Raw genomic sequence first — 21829 nt, 5'->3', positions numbered from 1 at the left:
ACATAAATACCCCTTTCTTACAACAATACCAAAAATCAAATAGAAAGAATTGATTGACTAAATTAGGAAATGAGGTTTTACAGACATAATATCAAGAGTATCATAATACTGACAAAAATAGGTGATTACAAAATATTCTACAAAATGTTTTAGAGTATCCTAATATGGGTTTGGGTCAGAACCTGCATAAGGAGTTGGGCCGGTGTGATGGAATTGATGGGTTTGGGTTTGTCGGCCAGTTGGGTCATTTTGGTTGTTTGGGTCGATTTGTGCGTTTGGGTTGGGTTGGGTGTTGAGTGGTTTGGTTGAATCTAGACCTGTAGTTGGTGTGATGGGTTCCATTTTTGGTTTGGCAAAGAAGAACTAAATTGGATTTTTGTTTTGCAGGTGAGGCAACGGCAGTGGAGGAGATTGGACCAAGGAAAGATTGCTAGACAACTTGCTCTGATACTATGTTACAATCTAAAGAAGACAGAAACAGCAAAGCATAGTTGGACTACTTAAGACTCGGGAAGAGACAATGAAGCAAGAGTAGCAATAAGTTGCAAGAGAATGCTCAATAGAAATAAAACAATGTAAATGAAAAATAATTTCTAAAAAGTATTTTTTTGTATCTTTTCATGTATTAATAGTACAATTTATACATAAAAAATGTAACGTGTAAGGAAACAAATAAATACAAATAACTACATAATCAACACATAAATGGAAATAATCTTTTGTTATTAATAATATTGTGATCTTGATCACTAATACTGACCTGATTCAACATTCCATCATATTAGAAACTTTATTTAAGTAATCGCAACTTTGTTCCCTAAAAAGGACAATTGATATGTATGATATTCCTCTGTCAATCACCCATCGATATAAAAAGAAGTGAAAAAGCAGAGTGTGAGGAATAGGTTGCACCCTTTCGATTCTGTTTGTGGAGTTGTCTTTTAATTATCTTCTCTCTTTTTGTGCTGTTTGTTGTTAGAAAGCTTGAAGAAATCTCGCACTAGTATAAGCTTCCTTCCTTTTTAAATTTATATTGTTTCCATTTCGTTTTTGTTCTGATTGATGAGAAGAGCTGACTCCTTTTATTTTTTAATTCTTGTAGTGGAAGCTTAGAGAGTGACATGAATAGATATGAGAAAAAGGAGGGATAGTTTTTGAATATTTGGATGTAGATTATTTATAAACGGACAAAATGTACTGTTTTAGTTGAAGTTAGCGCCAGAAATGAAAATGAAATGGTCTATTCAAAATTTAAATTTTGATCACAATAATAATAAGGAATTGATTTTTTTTTTTTTTTTTTTTTTTTGGTTGGAGATATAGATGGCGACGCTCGAAGATATAGGGGGTTCAGCAGCAGCTCTTAACATTTTACTACCTTCATTATATTAATAGCATTGCTATATTAAGAATTCAACCGTTCAATGATAGAGTATACTTTCCGAAATGGTATCTTAAAGGGAAAGAAGTAGCCAACGCATTCGGGGCATTGATTCGGAAGTTGTGAATCGGATTGTAGATCTATCTAAGGTTCTTGAATTGGATGCGCTGCATGCATGATGCCGGAACGTGAGCTTATTGAGCAGCCGGATTGGATTCAGCGTCTATTGCGGATTTACTGATGGGACTTAAGATTTTTTCCTATACATTCCTTGCTTGTGCTTTTTGGCACCGGTAATTTTACAAACAGCACATTATGCAAAGCAGCCAAGAACCTAACTTCAAGCGATATTGATAAGCTTTCAACTTAAAATATCCCGCCTGAATCAGAGAGTGTGCTCTCTTCTTTCTTTCCTTTTTTATACTATCTGATTTGAATATGATGAATTCTCTGCATAAGATTATGTTTATTTCTAAGTTGCAGGTTTTGGGCTCATACTGTGTTGGCTTACGTCTTTACCTTTGGACATGCTATGTGTTGATGAAGGAGTATGAAAAAGTTGCTGCTTGCGGTTGCAGTTCTTCAGCAGAAAAACGTCGGCCCGATCAATTTACAGTATGATCGTTCCTTCACAATAAATTAGTTCAAACATATATTTTTCTTTGGGAACAATTTTCAGATGATGTGATTATTTGCTAATTTTAAGAAAAATTTACTTTTTGATTATTTTTTAAAACCGGATAGAATCATTTCTAAGGTGCATGTTTTTTGTATTAGTAATTATGGCCTAGTATTCACTTTGGAAAGAAGAAGTGGAAAACTTCTACTTTACGGTTATTTGGATAGGGGGTAGATAAAGATAATGAGAGAATCTTCATTTCTAAGGTGCACGTTTTTGTATTAGTAATCTTCACGTTTTTTGGATCAGTGGTGGCTGGTTGCGGCGGTGGCTTGATGGGTGATGGGGGTGATTTGCTACAAATTAAGTTTATATGGTTGGGGGTATTTTAGTAAATTTCAAAATAGGGGGGGTACAAAAAAGGATTAAATTTTTTTTATTATATTAAATTAAATGAGAGCAATTAGAATCGATATAATATTATCTCACCAATTTATCCTCTAACCAAACATAATTATTCACAAAGTTATTCGAACACAATAAACTATTTTTCTAATATTCCCAGCAGGGGCGGATCCAACCCACGCCCACCCTCAATTAAATACTAATATATTAAATTTTTGGATTTGGCCCACCCTAACAAAAATATTAATGGACAAAAATATTCATATGTAATTAGTTTTATTTGGGCCCACCTAAAAAAATTTCTGATCCGCTATGATTCCCAGTGATCTTCAAGGAACTTTCTTTCGTTAATATAATATACCCTTATAATAAAATTATATGATCTCAAACGTCCTCTACAAGTTTTTTATTTGCTAGGAAAATGTGCATCAATATTTCCTACCATCTGCAACTGGTATTATGGTTTATTAATTTTATACTAACTGAAGTCACAAAAAGAAAAACTTAATATATTCATAAGCTCATTAGATATGACAAATGATCTCATATACTATGCTTCTGTGCCAAGTTGTCGATATGATAACTTAAAGGTCCTTGTAGGAATGTTCCCCCAGACCGACGAATCTGTTAGTGAGCTTGTGGAGAATTTCTTTTTGGTGAATCACCAGATCTACTACCACATCAGGTTGAACTTTTTTGATTCTGATTTTAGTAATGCTACATGTTTAGGGTCAGAAGTCATGAGTTATGGCATGTTTAAATATTTGTATTTCAATTAATTCTCTGTGTACTGCACATGTTCATGAGTGATTTTTTCTGGGAATCACTTTAGATTTAATTCATGGTAAACTTTTTATGAGTTGGTATCAACGGAACAAACTTGCCAAATTGGTGAGAAGAAGAAAAAGATGCAGAATTGGCAGGTATATACCAAAACAAGTATGAAAGAAAATTCAAAGAGGCCGGTTATGAAGGTATTTATTGAATTGATATGTTATTGTCTTTGTCATTGCTATTATATGTTTCTTTAAAGTTTCGTTTTTTTTGATATCAATATGTACATGTTTTCTCTTGCCAGACTGGTTTCTTGGGCTTTGCGGAAAAGAGTGGATGCAATTGATATCAACAGTCTGAAATTAAAAAATTGTCAGGAAAAGTGAGTATTCTGTGTAATGTTATATGCTTTCATGTTCCATTGTTAATAATTTAGAGGACAACCTTAGTTGCTTTCATATCTCGGAGGATGAGCGTTGTAGTATATATTTAAAGCATTGTCATAATGTTCTTTAGGCTATCAATCAACTTGAATATTTAATTATTCATGTGATGGAGTTGATACAGTGTTGTGCTTTTGCATGCTCAGCTTCATGTGAATAAATAAGAGCGTTTTATTGGGCTTCTTTTGTTATACTTCCATTCAACATATACTAAGGACAAATTTGATTCATACTTATTCGGTGGTTGTTCAGATAGCTGATGAGAGAAAAAGGGTTGTTAGTGATCCCCAGTCTATAATGCCGGCAGCATTTGTTTCTTTAAACCAGATGGGGTGTGCAGCTGTATGCGCACAAACTCAACAAACCAGAGATCCAACTATGTGGTGACAGAGTGGGCTCCAGAACCACGTGATGTCTACTGGAAAAATCTGGCAATTCATATAGTTTCACTCAGGATTAGGAGGCTGATTATTGGTGTTGCATTCTTTTTCTAACCTTTTTTTCATGATCCCATTGCTTTTGTTACAATCTCTTGCAAGCATTGAGGGAATTGAAAAAGCAGCACATTTCTGAAACCTTAGTTGAAACGTAATTTTCTATCATCCCAAACACTTAGAGTAGTATTCAGATTGCATATATATAAATAACTGATATTATCTAATTTGTCATGCAGCAAGTTGATTAAATCAGTCATCCAAGGTTTTCTCCTGGTCTTGTGTTGAAGCTTTTCTATCTTCCTCAGATGATATTGATGATTATGTCTAAATATGAAGGCTTTGTATCTCTATCATCTCTGGAAAGAAGATCAGCATCTAGATATATATTTTCAAACTTGTGAACGTTTCTTGGGAGCGTAATAAGTGGAAGTGCATTTGAACAGCTAAATTCGTTTATAAAGCAGTCAGCTAATGAGTATGTAATCTCTCAGACTAATGATTATCTTCTTGTTTTTCCTCCTTCTATTTAGTAATGCAATAGAAAATGGAGAGAGAGGGAATAAAGAAGATGGAAAAGAAAAAACAAAGAAATTGCATTTGTTGGATATAGTTGTTGAATTCATCTATCATATTGGTACAATACTTCTGCTATTGTATGGATATTTGTTCTTTCCTCCTTAAATAAATTAAGGGGTGGATTACCCTCTAATAAGTGTAGCATAATCAATTTAGCTATAGATTTGAATTGCAGATGTTCACCAATTTTTATCGTTTCAGTGTTGTGAAGATGAAGCTTAAATCTTTTTTTCTTTTGGCAGAATTCCCGAGACAATTGGGAGTGCTATACCAATAAAGCAACTTCTTCATGACTTACATAATGGTCGATGGATGGGTGGTATAGCCCTAGGATTTTACGGTTGCAACCACTGATAATTACCACTTAAGAATTCTTCTTGGTGAAGACTGAAAAGGACAGGGAGGAGGCAATGGATCCGGAAGTATTGGTTTCCATTACGGAGAACCTCGTATACAGTTTTATTTTCTGCTAGGCCTTGTCTATGCGACAGTGACTCCTCTTTTGCTCCCTTTCATAATTGTTTTCTTTGTACTGGCCTATGTTGTTTTCCATCATCAGGTAAGAGGAATATTTTTATTAACAGACAGTTCAATTTACACAACGATTTACTTGTGCATGTGGTTATGTTCATGTTAGTTAGACTTAAATTATTCTCTTCTAAGATTCTTGAAATAATGTTCTGCTAAATTACTGGGGCATGCGAATTTCTTGGTGCTTTTAGAATATGCTTTTGTAATTAAGTATTTACCAACATTCCACCTCTGTTTTCAGAATGTGTTTTTTTATTAAACGAGATATTTTTTTTTTCATACTAGAGTTCTGTTTGTTAATTTTATGTTAAAATGTAGATCATAAATGTTTACAACCAAGAGTACGAGAGCGGTGCAGCATTCTGGCCTGATGTCCATGAAAGAGTCATTGCAGCATTGGTTATATCACAGTTGCTTCTTATGGGGCTGCTGAGTACAAAGGAAGCTGCTCAATCAACACCATTTCTCATTGCTCTTCCTATACTTACGATATGGTTTCATTGGTTCTGCACAGGCCGTTACAAATCTGCGTTTGTTAAATATCCATTACAGGTTTGTTGGTGCTTACATACTGTATATTTGATGGTTAATTACTATAAACAGAATTTCAGAATTCTGTTATTCTTTTTCCAAGCAATCTGACTCATTCTAACTTTTCTTTTTCAGGAAGCGATGACGAAAGATACTATAGAACGGGCTATGGAACCAAACCTTAACTTGAAAGATTATCTTCAAAATGCATACATCAATCCAGTTTTCAAAATGGATGATGAAGATGGAAGCAGGGAAAACGAAAATGTTTTAATCCCCACAAAACGCCAATCCCGTAGAAACACACCATAGCGAAATTAGTGGTGCATCTTCCGTATCTCCGTCTTTGCCCGATACTGTTCGCGAAAGCTCAGAGCCTTGATTCTGTTTAAGGCTTATTTGCGTCTACTTTTCACCATCATAGGTTTATTTTTACTCTGTAAAAATCAATATATGTGCCTCAAACTTGAAGCATGATATCCTGGACTGAATTGTGAGACCACAAAGGTTAACGCTTTAGTAAGTTTTTAAGGATGTAGTTTCATTTGACACATCGTATATCACAAAGCAAATACAAAATGTCATTCACTGTATTTGTTAGTCTGAGTAAACGACTTTTTTCTACCCAAATAATAGTTTAATGATACTTTTCTATCTACATATTTTTAAAATATCATTGTTAACAGTAGCTGATTTTGTTAAGTACTGTACAGTTCAATTAGTTTGTTTAAACGTAAAGTTAGTTACTGTTATTGTTAAGAGAGTTAACTACAAGTTTGGTTAGTTAATAACTAGAGTTAGTTAACTACGGTTAGTAGTTTACTGAGTTAGTTTGCAAATATAAAAAGCATTGTACAAATTGTATTTGTTAACTTGAAGAAATACACAGAAGTTTCCCCCAATTTTCTCTCTTTTACATGGCATCAGAGTAGGAGATTTCTTGCAAATTTTCCAGAAATTGATTCGATTGAACCTCCATATTCTTTTGGTTCAGCTTGAAAAGGCTCAAGACTCGTCAATTTGTTCAGTTTGAGTTGTAGATTTTGGAAACAGTGAGAGTATGTTTTTCGATTCTTGTTTTTTTGTAGCATTATCAGTGTTTTCAGCCATCACGACTGCGACAAAAACTGAAATTCAGCTCAATTTTGTTTCAATTTTTAAAGCGGCAGAAAAGCCGTGTCATATTATCACATCTTTAGTTTTTCTCTGGTTTGTTATTCCCGTTTCTCAACGGTTTGTCATTTTGAAATCTAAGCTCAGTCAGCTATGGCAGGAGAATCAGTTCTACCTTCCATTGACTCAAATTTGCCCCTCTACGTTCATCCATCTGATACACCAGGGTCAATATTAATATAGAACAAATCATAGGAACAGAAAATTGCGATATTTGGAGCAGAGCTATGACTGTTTCCTTATGTGCCAAAAACAAGCTAGGCTTTGTTAATGGAACTTGCACAAAATCTTCAGTACTTGATCATTTAGCTCCATAGTGAAAAAGGTGCAACTCCTTGGTTCTTGCTTGGATCTTTAATTTAGTCTCCAAAGAAATATTCAACGGGATTGTGTATTCAACCAATGCTTCACAAGTTTGGCAAGATCTAAAAGAGCAATATCACAAAGTGAATGGCACTAGGGTTTTTGGTATCCGTAGAGAAATTGTGAATCTTACATGAGGAACCAACACTGTGGCAATTTATTTTAACAAGCTTAAGCCGTTATGAGATGAATTGGATTCTTTGGTAAGTCTTCCTGCTCTAGATAGTGCTTTTGCAAAGACATATCTTGAGCACCTTAATCAACAAAAGTTATTATAATTTTTGATGGGTTTGAATGGGTTGTACTTAGACCTGGCAAAACGGGTCTGGACCCGCGGGTCGGCCAGTACTCGGATAAAAAATATAGGGTACAGGTCCAATATATTAAACCCATTTTTTGTGACCGGTCCTCGTACCCGATCCAATAAATCACGGGTTATACGGGTGAACTCGCGAGCACCCGTATTTGCTGTTCACTATTCACTATTCACTGAATCCCTAAGTTTTTAACTTTTTATCACGCATTCAGCCATTCACACTCACGCCTCCCTCTCACAGTCCAACTCTCATCTCAATATCTCATCTCTGATCTCTCAGTCTCAGATCGCTGCCGCATCTCATCTCTCAAACTCTCCCTAAACTCAAATCTCTCCTGCCTCTCAATCTCTCATCAGTCATCAGTCTTCTTCGATTAATCATCACTTTGTCAGTTCGTCAGTTCGTCACTTCGTCAGTTTGTCACTTGTCACTTCATCAGTCATTCCCATTCCTAGTTCAGTAGTACCACAGTCGCCAGTCGCCGTCACTCATCCTCATTGGCTGGTAATGAATCCCTAAGCCCTAATTTTGTGTGTTTGTTTTATATTGATCACTTTGACTTGTTTTATTGTTTGACTTGTTTGGATGGAAAGAAACATGAGAAAATGAGAATTTTATTTATTCTTAATCTGGTTGAGTTATTTTGATAGAGAGAAAATTTGAGAAAGTGGAAGAAAATAAGAATTTTACTTGGTTTTAATCTTCTTTGGGGTGTTTGGGCAGAGAAAATTGGGTAGAAAGAAAATGTGAGAAAGTGAGAGAAAATTGGAATTTAATTTAGTTCTAATCTAGTTTGAGTTGTTTTGACAGAGAGCAAATGTGAAAAAGTGAGAAAATTATAATTGTGTTTAGTTTTAATCTGGTTTTAGTTGTTGGGAGAGGAAATGTGAAAACGTGAGAAAATTATAATTGTATTCAGTTTTAATCTGGTTTTAGACTTTTAGTTGTTGGGAGAGAAAATGTGAAAACGTGAGAATAAATTAGATACAATTTGGTTTGAGTTGTTTGGGCAGAGAGGAAATTTACGAAATTGTAAGAAATCTGAGAGTTCAGGGAATTGAGAGAATCAGAAACTTTTCTCGTGGCTTCCATTTAATCTCTAAATTTTTTACGTTTGGGTAATTTATTTAAACTCTAATTTTCCACCTTTATCAGGGCTTTCTAAGCTGAAGGAGTTACAAATTTCCAACTCATTACAGATTTCAGAATTTCTTATTTAAGAGGTATTTTGCAGTTTGCTTTGTTTATTTTTTAGTTTTATTTTCATCTTTGAAGATCATGAGCATTAGTTTTTGTAAGGGTATTTTAGAAAGTTTATTTCTTATAAATAATATGTACTGACTACTGAGAGATCAGGGAAAGTTTGTGGTTTATACACCTACTTTTTGCTTACTTCTCTTGTAATTAAATCCTGAGCGAGGGATGGATCATGTATGTATAATGTAATAGATGGGTATAAAAAATAAATGAGGATTGGGAGTATCATATATGGTACAGTATGTATAATGAGTATTTTATTCATGTGTTTGTGTTGGGTTCCCCTGGTGTTATGATTTCAATTAATTGATTAATGTAAAGATAATGCAAGTAGCGAGCTTGTGGAAAATCAAGGAGGTAATGACAATAACATGCGCACTAAAGAACACCGGGACTTGCAATCTTGTTCCTTAATCAACAAAAACAATTTGAGATGGAAAAGTGGTGGTGTGATAATACTACTAAGATTCTTCTCATCCTCATCCTCAACACAGCTACAGCATTTTTTTTTTTTTTTCAAAATTTTTGACTGAAATAGTGGAAAGAAATAGACCAATTTATACAAAGAAGAAATATATAGTTAATATCAATTAATAATAGTTAATCCATTATCAATAATATATAGTTAATCATCAATTAATATATAGCTAATCCATTATCAATTAATAATTTTGAACAATGTGTAGAGCTAAACAAAAACCAATAGGATATAGATCTAGCAATGTGTTAATAATGGTGAAAAGATCCTGAAATTATGAAACTGTTTATAATTAAACAACACTAACCTTCAATACCAGTCCCTCTCTGCAAATCCGGAAATCAAGCCATAATTAAACAAAATGAAAAGATAAATTGGTTTATAAGTACAGTGATTAAATGAAGAGAGTGATTTAGAAGACAATAAGATAGATTGCTTAACTCGGTCAAATTAATAAGGAACTTTACACCCAAAGTTTTCTCCCTTGAATGGTATGATATCAGCACTAAATTCTGATGTGTTTCTTTATTTATTGTATTATCCTTTGAGGGGTGTTAATATATATAATATATAGTCTCAAGCATTGACATGGCGGATCCAGAAAACTATAGATACGGATATGGTTAACGTGAGAGCAAGTGACGATGCTTTAGGGTAATGCCACCTCCTTTTTATTCGTATTCCTAAAACTGGTTCTAGAAATAAACGTAAAACATCAGAAGTTTGGAATTATTTTGAGATATATGTGAGAATAACACTGAAATGACTAGGTGTAAGACATGCAATAATCTTATGCATATGATAGTGCCACACATGGGACTAAAAATATGAAGTAGTGTCATATACAGAATTGCTAAAATGTGCCAACACGATATATGGCAATTATTGATGATCATGATCATAGATTGCAAAGTAGAAAGATTAGTCAAGAGACTTATCATGAATATAGGCCTTATCAGTTATCAACATAACTATCCATTTCATATGTGGAGAATCAAGGAACTAGGAGAGTCTTTCATATGTGTGTAAGGAACTTGTGCCTTATTCTAGGAACACCGCTAAGGCAGATTGCTTAAAAATATATGAAAGGATGAAGAAAAAAACTAAGCTTGAATTAGGGGGCTTACAAGTAGATATACTTAACTTAGTGTTTGGATTCTGGTACAAATGAGGATATATTTCTTGACAGCTCATATATGATGAGGATTGGGAGTTACAGAATAAAATACTGAACTTTTGTCATATTCCTTCCCCACTCAGGGGTTGTTTGGTAGAAAATATCATGAATTTCTTGCAAGAGTGGGGAATTGAAAAGAAAATTTTCTCAATTACTTTGGATAATGCAAGTAGTAATGATAGGATGGAGGATATCTTGAGGAACCAGCTTTGTGTGCAGAATTTGTTATGTGTAGAGGTGAATTTTCATGTGCGATGTTCTACACATATTTTGATTATCTTATTGTTCAAGAAGGGTTAAAAGCTACTAGTGTTGCTTGATAAGATTCGAGATAGTGTGAAATATATTAAAGCAACTGAGGCTAGGAGAATCAAGTTTGGAGAAATTGCTATACAAATGGGAGTGAAAAGCTTAATGGGGTTGAGATTGGATGTTTCCACTAGGGAATTCGACATTTTTAATGCTTGAAACGGCGTTAATATTTCGTCCCGTGTTGTGGCTTTATCAACAATAGATCCTAGTTATAAAATTTTGTCCATCAAATGAAGAATGGGATAGGGGCGGCGAGGATATGCAACTTCTGGAACCATTTTAGATATTACGACTTTATCTTGGGTTCTAAATACACAGCAAACTGTACCTGAAATGTGTGTGGAAAATTCAATTGCATTTAATTGAAGAGAGATGAGTAAGATGAAGTTGTTAGGGCATGGCGGAGCAAATGATCCCAAAATTTACAAAATATTGGAATTCTTATAGTTTTGGTTGACGATTGCAACTATTCTGACCCGCGTCTCAAGTTCAGTTTGTGAAGTATGCTTTCAACAAATTTTATGATTCAACTACTGCCATACGGAAGTTGGAGACTGTTAGAATAACTTGCAAAAGCTTTTTCAAGCTTACGAGGCTAAATGTTGTAAAGAAGTTCCTGCCTCACCTTCTTTGTTCTCCTGCGAGTAGTTCTACTTCTAGTAGGCGTGTAGATCATTCTTCTGTAGTCACACTATACTTTTTAGTTTTTATATTTTATGATAAATAAAATTGTTTTATATTTAATTTTAACTTTTGACACTTAACTGTTTAAATGATGCAGGATTTTGACAACATGAGAGTGTTTTCATTTCCACTAAGAAATCGAGTTAGATCTTTATTTGAAGAGATGAGGTTTGATCGTGTCAAATATTAGAATTTGGATATCCTCGATCATTGGAAGAATATTGTGATTGTTATCCGGTACTTATCATGAGGCTCGTGATATCATGGCAATACCAATAATATCCATTGCCCCAGAGTCCACTTTTAGTGTTGGTAGTAAAGTGCTTAACAAATATCGAAGCTCACTGACCAAAAATGCAGAATCTTTGATATGCACTCGAACTTGGCTATATGGATATGAGTTTGAAGGTAACATGTAAAATAATATTTCTTATATTTATTATTTACATTTATTAATATTTTTAGTGATCATTGTTTTGTAGATGATGAGGTGAAAGATGATTCGATGATGATTTGATGTCCATTGACTGATCTCAAGACTGTGGAATCAGGAGACTCTATCACGCCTACTGTGGGATGAACATTTGCTGTCCTAAGATGTTTTTGCTGAATATTGGATTATGTATTTGTTTATTTAATTGGTATTTATAGTTTATTGACTTATTTTGTTTGTTTGTGTAATGTGTATTAGTGATTTTGTATTTGTTTATTTTGGTGGTATTTGTAGTTTTGTATGTTATTGTTTGTTTATGTGTTTTTTGTTTATTTGGTTCATATTCTTAATTGAATTGAATTTAGAGTAGTTGATTAGGGGGTGTAAATGTAAAAAAATTAAAACTGTAAAATTTTGGGGGTGTAATTGTCATAATTGAAAACTATTAGGGGGTGAAACCTAACTAAATCTAGAGAGAGAAAAAATGGGTCCACCATGGGTAGACTGGCAAAACGGTGGGTGGGCGGGGTAAAACGGGTACGGGTAAACGGGTACGGGTCTTATACGGGGGATATATACGAGTCCAATATTTTGGACCCGTGCCCTACCCTATAAGGGTAAGGGTGGACCGGGTGGACCCATTTTTCTCTCTCCAGCTTTTGGTTTTGACAGTTTCACCCCTAACAGTTTTCAATATTACAATTACACCCCCAAAATTCCTGCAGGTTTAATTTTTTACATTTACACCCCTAAATCAACTACTCTAAATCAATTCAATTAAGAATATAAACAAATATGAACCAAAATAAACAAATAACACAAAAAACAACATAACATATAAACAAACTACAAATACCAACCAAAACAAACAAATACAAAATCACTAATACACAATTACACATAAACAAACCAAATAAGTCAATAAACTATAAATACCAATTAAAATAAACAAATACATAATCCAATATCAACAAAAAATTCTTAGGACAGCAAATGTCATTCCACAGTGGGCGTGAAGAGTCTTGATTCCACGGTCTCGAGAGACAGTCAATGGCACATCAGATCATCATCCGAATCATTTCACCTCATTATCTACAAAACAATGATCAACTAAAAATATAATAAATATAAATATAAAATATACGAAATATTATAACATGTTACCTTCAACTCATATCCATATAGCCAAGTTCGAGTGCATATCAAAGATTCTGCATTTTTTGGTCGAAATGAGCTTCGATATCTGTTGAGCACTTTACTACCAATACTAAAAGTGGACTCTGAGGCAACAGATGTTATTGGTATTGCCATGATATCACGAGCATCAGATAAGTACCGGATAACGATCACGATTATTCTTCCAATGATCGAGGATATCCAAATTGATATTTGACGCGATCAAACCTCATCTCTTCCAAAATAAGATCTAACTCAGATTTCTTAGTGGAAATGAAAACACTCTCAAGCTGTCAAAATCTACATCATTTAACAGTAAGTGTCAAAAGTTAAATTAAACAATAAAAATACTTTATTTATCATAAGAATATAAAAACTAAAAAGTATAGTGACTTACAGAAGAATGATCTCAAGCCTACTAGAAGTAGAATACTCGCAGGAGAAACAACTGAAGGTGAGGCAGGAACTTCTTACAACATTTAGCCTCGTAAGCTTGAAAAAGCTTTTGCAAGTTATTTAACAGTCTCCAACTTCAGTACGGTAGTTTTGAATCATAAACTTTGTTGAAAGCATACTCCACAAACTGAAACTTGAGACGTGGGTCAAGAATAGTTGCAACGTCAACACAAAACTAAAGAATCCCAATATTTTGTAAATTGGGATCATTTGTTTTGCCATGGTCTTAACAACTTCATCCTCACTCGTACTCTCTTCAATTAAACGCAATTGAATTCCCACACACATTCAAGTACAAGTTGTAGGATATTAGAACCTGAGAATAAAGTCGTAATATCATTAAATGGTTCCAAGAACTTGCATATCCTCTCCCCCTATCCATTCTTCATTTGATGGACAAAATTTATAACTAGGATCTATTGTTGACAAGCCACAAACACTTGACGAAATATTAACGCTGTCAAGCATTAAAAATGTCGAATTCCATCTAGTGGAAACATCCAATCTCAACCCATTGAGCTTTTCACTCCCATTTGTACAGCAAGTTCTCCAAACTTGATCTCCTAGCCTCAGTTGCTTTACTATATTCACACTATCTCGAATCTTATTCAAACAACACTAGCACTCTTAACCCTTCTTGAACAATAGATTCAAGAATGTGCAGAACACACACATGGAAAAATCACCTTTACATAACAAAGCATTCTGCACACAAAGGGTTCCTCAAGATATCTCCCATCCTATCAGTACTACTTGCATTATTCAAAGTAATTGAGAAAATTCTTTTCAATACCCCACTCTTGCAAGAAATTCATGATATTTTGCCAAAACAACCCCTGAGTGTGGAGGAGGAATATGACAAAAGTTCATATTTATTCTGTAACTCCCAATCCTCATCTATAATGAGCTGTCAAAGAAATTATCCCTCCGTTGTACCAAAGTCCAAACATCAGAAGTAAGATATTCTACTTGCAGCCTCCCTAATTCAAGCTTAGTTTATTTCTTCATCCTTTCAAATATTTTAAGCATCCCGCTCAGCGGTGTTCTAGAATAATGCACAAGCTCCTTAACAAAATGAAAGACCTCTCTAGTTCCTTGATTCTCCACATATGAATATGGATAGTTATGTTGAAAATTGATAAGGCCATATATTCACGAAAAGCTCTTGACTAATTTTCTACTTTGCAATCTATGATCATGGTCAATCAATAATTGCCCTACATCATGGTTGGCACGTTTTGGACAATTCTGTATATGACGCTCATTTTTTAGTCCCTGTGGGCAATACCATATGCATAAGATTTACTGCATGCCTTACACCTAGTCCTTTCAGTGTTATTCTCAACCTATATCTCAAATAATTCCAACTTATGATGTTTTACGTTATTTTCTAGAAACTAGTTGTAGGAATACTAGAACTAGAAGGAGGTGGCATTACCCTAGAGCATCGTCATTGTTCTCAAGTTAACATTATCCGTATCTATAGTTCTGAATCCGCCATGTCAATGCTTGAGACTATATATATATATTAGGTCTCTCACACACACTCAAAGGAAATACAATAAAAAGAAACAAACATCAAGAATTATGTGCTGTATCATATTCATTTAATCACTGTACTTATAAACCAATTTATCTTTCATTTTTGTAATTATGGCTTGATTTCCAGATTTTGCAGAGAGGGAATGGTAGTTGAAAGTTATTGGGTTTAATAATAAACATGTTTCATAATTTCAGGATCTTTGCACCATTATTAACACATTGCTAGATCTTATTATCCTATATAGATTAACTATATATTAATTGATGATTAACTGATAATAGTAACTATATATTAATTGATGATTAAATATATATTTCTTCTTTGATAAAATTGGTCTATTTCATAATAGATTCTATGTAGCAATTTGCATAAGTGAGTATTTATAGATTGATTAGTTAAATATTAACAACTGTTGATCTAATATATAATTACATGGTCAAAGAAAATGAAGTTGGTGTCATGATTTATTAATGCAGACACCTTCTTAAAACCCTTTTAAAAGCGGTTCATTTTTATATATATATTTTTTTGTTGCTACTATATCTATCTACTATGATGGAATTCTAAATTAATCACATGGCACCTCATGTGCAATTTGCCAAATTGTTATCTACCAATTCTCCTTTCATCCTCTTTTAAATATTTAATCTTTATTTAAAAAAAAAAAGAATATTAAATGTATTGACATTAATTTTGGTTGCACCAAGAAAATGAAATTGAAGTTGAAAATATAGAAATAGAAGTGAAGGTGTTGTTTGCAAAAGAAAAACATATATGCATGAATGATGAATCATTAAAAGATGTCAAAGTAGCATTGATTCATAGGCCCCATGAACAAAACTTGCCAGGAACATCGTTTAATTTCTATTTATGAGAAGTCTCAGCAAGATTCACCCTTAAAGCCATATCTAAAAAAAGGCCAAAATACATAGAGAAATAAAAAATATAAAAATAATATTTTTATTGTCTAACTAACAAGATCGACATCTATTACATTATACATACATGATACATCCCTCGCTCAGGATTTAGATTACAAGGAGAAGTAAGCAAACTGCAAAATTCCCATCTATTACATATACATACATGATACCCTTACAAACACTAATGCTCATGATATTCAAAGATGAAAATAAAACTAAAAAAATATTAACAAAGCAAACGCAAAATACCTCTTAAATAAGAAATTCCGAATCTGTAATGAGTTTGAAATTTGTAACTCCTTCAGAGTAGAAGCCCTGAAAAAGGTGGAAAATTAGAGGTTAAATAAATTTCCGTTTAGGGGATAAAGCAGCATTTATACAAGTCAATTGGTGTGCATTAAATTAAACACAAAGAATGCCAAATTGAATAGCTGAAAGATGTTAATACAAAGGGAAACTTTGCTGTACAAGTATTGATGCTGTTTTTTTGCGTTGAAAGAGCAACTGATAGAATTCTAGTTTTACAGGATTTGTTACAAGGAGTGAATCATATCTTGTATGTATGTCTAAATATATGACATTTCTATGTTTTAATGAGACTTTTGTTAATAATTAATCTACTAAACTGTTTTAGTTATATGACATTTCTTCGTGGAAGTTGAAGATGAATAGAGTATATTATTCTAATGTTTAAAATTATGATAACGGTGTCAAAGAGACTAGGGGAAATGTGGTTACATTAAATGAACCATCAAACAGCAGAAAAACTAAAACCCATAGATAAAATAAGAATTACTTCACTGAAAACCCCAAAATCATACATTCATACTACGCTAAATCAGTAAATCTACAATTTCTTCTGAAGTAAAAATTTCAATAACGAGGGTTTGAGTGGGACTGAGATGGAGGTGAAGAGCTGTGGGAGTCGGGTGGGCGGGAGATGCTTTCGGTGATGGTAGGTTGTTTGTATGGTTTTTCATTATTTTTCTAAGTCAAGTTATTCGAGTAAAAATTCACTCGCTTCCCAAAAAAATAAAATAAAAAAATAAAAAAAATAAAAAAGTAAAATAATCGAAAAGGATTTGTTTTTGAAGAAACCTGTTTTTGCCGAACTTCGCTTCTGATCTCTCTCTGAGCCTCTATTTCGTTACCGAAGTGACGAAGTGACGAATATTAATCGAAGAAGACTGATGAGGCGATGACTGATGAGAGACTGATGACGAAGTGACGATGCGGCCGCGATCTAAGACTGAGAGATCAGAGATGAGATGTTCAGATGAGAGTGAGACTGTGAGAGGGAGGCGTGACCGTGATTCGTGATGAGTCTGATGACTGATGAGATGCGTGAGAGGGAGACGTGAGAGGGAGGCGTGACTGTGTGAGTGTGAATTGTGACTCTGTGAGAGGGATTCGTGATGACTGTGACTCTGTGAGAGGGAGGCGTGAGAGGGAGGCGTCAGGCGTGAGAGGGAGGCGTATGGCGTGAACTGTGAAGTCTGTGATAAAAAATAAAAAACTTTTAGGGATTCATTCAGTTCAAAACAGAATAGAAGCCTTGGCTTATACGGGTGCCCGCGGGTGCCCACGAGTTCACCCGTATGACCCGTAATTTATTGGACCGGGTACGGGTACGGGTCACAAAAAAATGGGTTTAATTTATTGAACCCATACCCTATATTTTTTACCCGGGTACGGACCGACCCGCGAGTCCACACCCGTTTTACCAGGTCTACCCGCAGGTCCACCCGTACCCGTATAGGGTAGGGCACGGGTCCAAAATATTGGACCCGTATAGATCGACCCGTATAATGGCCCGTACCCGTTTGACCCGTACCTGTTTGACCCGGCCCGTACCCGGCCCACCCACCCGTTTTGCCAGGTCTAGTTGTACTCTATGGTTAGAAGCCAAATTCTATTGATGAATCCCCTGCCCAGTGCGAGACAAGCATATTCCGTAGTGAATCAAGATGAGAGCCAAAGGATTCTAGCAAGGTTGAATACTAATGCAGATGTAACTACAACACTCTATGCTCAGAATGATAAAAATCAGAACCCAACATAGAAATATAAGGGAAAGAAACCTCATATTGAATGCGATTATTGTCACCTACCTAGTCACAAACATGACAATTGTTACAAGCTGAATTGTTGTCTAGCAGATTACCAGTTTACAAAAGGAAATGGGAACTCAAAATCCAAATACTCTGCTAATCGAGTGCAATCACAAGATACAGTTGCAAAAATGACAAATGAAAAGTCTCCTAATATTCTAGCTGGACCTGTTTTCACATTAGAGCAATACAATCAGACTCTGGAGCTGCTAGGAAAAGAGAATGTAACCTCTACAAATCATTCAGTTGCAAACCTTGCAAGTATCTTTAATAGTACACATGATATTACATTGCCTAATTTAAATAAAAATGCTTGGATCATAGATACAGGGGCCACTGATTACATAACCTATGACCTTAATATTCTGTAGTCTCCTATTGCCATAAAACCTTCATCAAATCCATTGTAGGTTTACCTAATGGCACTAAGACTCATATTACACATGTAGGGTCTGCAATTTTGGATAGTGGCATACATCTCTCAAAAGTTCTGCATATACCAACTTTTAGACATAATTTGCTTTTTGTCTCCAAATTTACAGTTTCTAACAACTGTACTATCAATTTTTACCCTGATTTTTGTCTAATCCATGACCTTTGCAGTGGCAAATTGAAGGGGATTGGTAAGCATAAGCAAGGCCTATATTTCCTTGATTCAATTTCACAAAAATCATTAATGTCAGTAGATGCTTCGCATAAAGCAGTTTGCAATATTGCAAAAGGTCTTTGTTCAAATAATAATGTACCATGTCATTTTTAGTTAAATAAAGACTCTGAATTTCCAAATATTTTTCTTGCTGAAAATGTTTCTAATTGTGCTTAATTATGGCACCAAAGGTTAGGACATGTTCCTTATACAATATTACAACATATGCATAAAGATTTTGATGTTTCTAATCCTCCCCATTGCACCATTTGTCCATTAGCTAAGCAAACTAGGGTTCCCTTCCATCATAGTCATTCAATTTCTACTTGCATTTTTTATTTGTTACATGAGACGTTTTGGGTCCATATAGGATTCCAACAATAGAAATGCTAGGTATTTCCTTACTTTGGTTGATGATTTTTCAAGAGCAACCTGGTTATTTCTCATGCAATACAAATCTGAAGTTTTTATTACCATTAAACATTTTCTTAAAATGATAGAAACTCAATACCATTGTACTTTGAAGTGCATTAGAAGTGGCAATGACCTTGAATATTTTAATAAAGAATGTCATGATCTATTTCTTAGAAAGCATTGCCATGAAATCTCATGTGCTTATTCCCCTCAACAAAATGGAGTTGTTGAGAGGAAACATGGACACATCATTGCAGTAGTTAGGGCTTTGAAATTTTAGTCCAATATACCAAATCATTTGCGGCGATATTGTGTGCAAACAGCAGTTTACCTTATAAATAGGTTTCCTTCATCAGTTCTCAAAGGTATATCACCTTTTGAAAGATTTTTTGGACACCTTGCTTCATTGGATCACATCAAGGTTTTTGGTTGTTTAGCTTATGCTACCATTCTCACCGCTAAGGACAAATTGTCACCTAGATCTACCCCTTGTGTGTTTTTGGGTTATTCTTTGACTCAAAAGGGATACTTTCTTTATGATCTTTCTTCTCATAAAGTTTTTGTCACTAGAGATGTTCTTTTTCATGAGACCATTTTTCCTTTCACTTGGTCTACATCTCCATCACCACCTTTTCCCTTTTATCCTAAATTTCTAGGTATTGAGTTACCTTCCATAACTACAGCCCCTACTGTCCCTTTATCAGTCGATCAATTACCTGTTGTCCAGCATGCAGAACCTATAGGCCCTCCCTCTTCATCTATTAATTCCTCTCCACCTCAACCTATCATTCCTCTTAGGAAATCTAGTCAAATTAAAAAGCCCACTATTTGGACTTTAAATTTTGTTTGTCCATCTATTTCTCCTTCCATTTCAACTTCAGCCGATTGCATCCCATATCCTATCTCTAATTTTGTATCTTATAGTCATATTTCACCAAGCTACCAAGCCTTCTTATCCTCATCTCAATCTAGTAGAACCCTCTTCCTTTAATAAAGCTTCTCAAGATCTTAATTGGGTAGCTGCCATGCAAAAGGAAATACAAGCTTTGGCATTAAATAAAACTTGGTCCTTAGTCCCTTTACCCCAAGGTAAGACTCCAATTGGTTGTAAGTGGGTCTATAAACTCAAATATAATGTTGATGGTTCCTCGGAAAGATATAAGGCAAAATTGGTGGCAAAAGGGTACATCAAACGACAAGCGTGGATTATGCAGAAACATTTTCTCCCCGTTGTTAAAATGGTTACCATTAGATCCATTTTGTCACTTGCTTCCATGCACAATTGGCAACTTTACCACATGGATGTGGATAATGTGTTTTTGCAAGGGGATTTACAAGAAGAGATTTATATGACTTTGCCTCAAGGTTTTACATTGGGGGGGGGGGGGGGGGGGGGGGGGGGGGGGGGGGGGGGGGGCGCAGGGCGCGGGGGTGTGTTTGGGTGTGTGGTGTAGCCTATAGTCTGCAAGTTACACAAGTCTCTATATGGACTTAAACAGGCATCTAGAGCCTAGAATTACAAGCTTACTCAAGCCTTACTTGTTAGAGGAATTACTCAATCTAAGGTTGATTATTCTTTGTTCATTAAGAGGATGAATTCTCATATTGTACTGGTTTTAGTCCATGTAGATTACATTGTTCTCATAGGGGATATCATTGCCATGATTAACTCCACCAAATAGCTATTGCATTGTCATTTTAAACTCAAGGATTTGGGTGTTCTAAAATATTTCTTGGGTTTAGAGGTAGCCAGATCTTCCAGGGGTATTCACTTATGTCAAAGAAAGTATGCTTTGGAGCTTATATCTGAATTAGGTCTATCTACATCCAAGCCTTCTACAGTTCCTATGGATTCTACTTTGAAACTTACATCAGTTGCTTATGATGACCTTTTCCCTGCTAGTCCTAATCCCCCTCTTCCTGATCTGAGTGTTTATCAAAGGTTGGTGGGTAAGTTGCTGTACTTATAAATGACTAGACTAGACTTAAATTTTTTGTCAATCTCTTAAGTCAGTTTACGCATAGTCCCAAACAATCACATATGACTGCAACACTTAAAGTGGTGAAATATATTAAGTCTGTTCCTGGTTTAGGTCTATTTTTTCCAGCTGACAATCTTATGAATTTATCAGCATTTTGTGACTCTGATTAGGGATCCTGTCTCATGAAAAGAAAGTTAGTTACAGGGTACTGCATTTTTCTTGGCAAGTCTTTAATTTCATGGAAATCTAAAAGGTAGGCCACTATCTCTAAATCTTCATCAGAGGCAGAGTATAGAGCTATGGCTCCACTGTATGTGAGCTGCTTTGGTTGATTCAACTTTTTCAGGAACTTGGGTTTACTGATTTGCTTCCTATACCTCTTCACTATGACAACCAGGTTGCTAATCATATTGCATCAAATCCTATCTTCCATGAGAGGACTAAACACATCGACATTGATTGCCACATTGTGAGAGAACAACTCAAATTGGGAGTCATTACCACTGCCTATATTCCATCATATGAACAGCCTGTAAACTTGCTCACTAAAGCTCTTGTTAGTCCACTACATTCCAGATTGTTAAGCAAGTTAGGTGTGCTTGATCTCTACCACCCTCCAACTTGAGGGGGGGTGTTAACAGTAGCTGATTAATTAAGTACTGTATAGTTTAGTTAGTTTGTTTAAAT

The 21829-nt window shown here is 34.8% G+C and overlaps 1 pseudogene; it reads left to right on the top strand.

The window, feature by feature from the left end:
* Positions 1–1323: 1323 nt before the first annotated feature.
* Positions 1324–6067, top strand: LOC116125148 (annotated as a pseudogene).
* The last annotated feature ends 15762 nt before the right edge of the window (positions 6068–21829 follow it).

Source organism: Pistacia vera, unplaced genomic scaffold, assembly GCF_008641045.1.
Source record: "Pistacia vera cultivar Batoury unplaced genomic scaffold, PisVer_v2 Contig160, whole genome shotgun sequence".
NCBI lineage: Eukaryota > Viridiplantae > Streptophyta > Magnoliopsida > Sapindales > Anacardiaceae > Pistacia > Pistacia vera.
The sequence above is the reverse complement of the archived record's forward strand: the minus strand, read 5'-3'. Positions and strand labels throughout refer to the sequence as shown.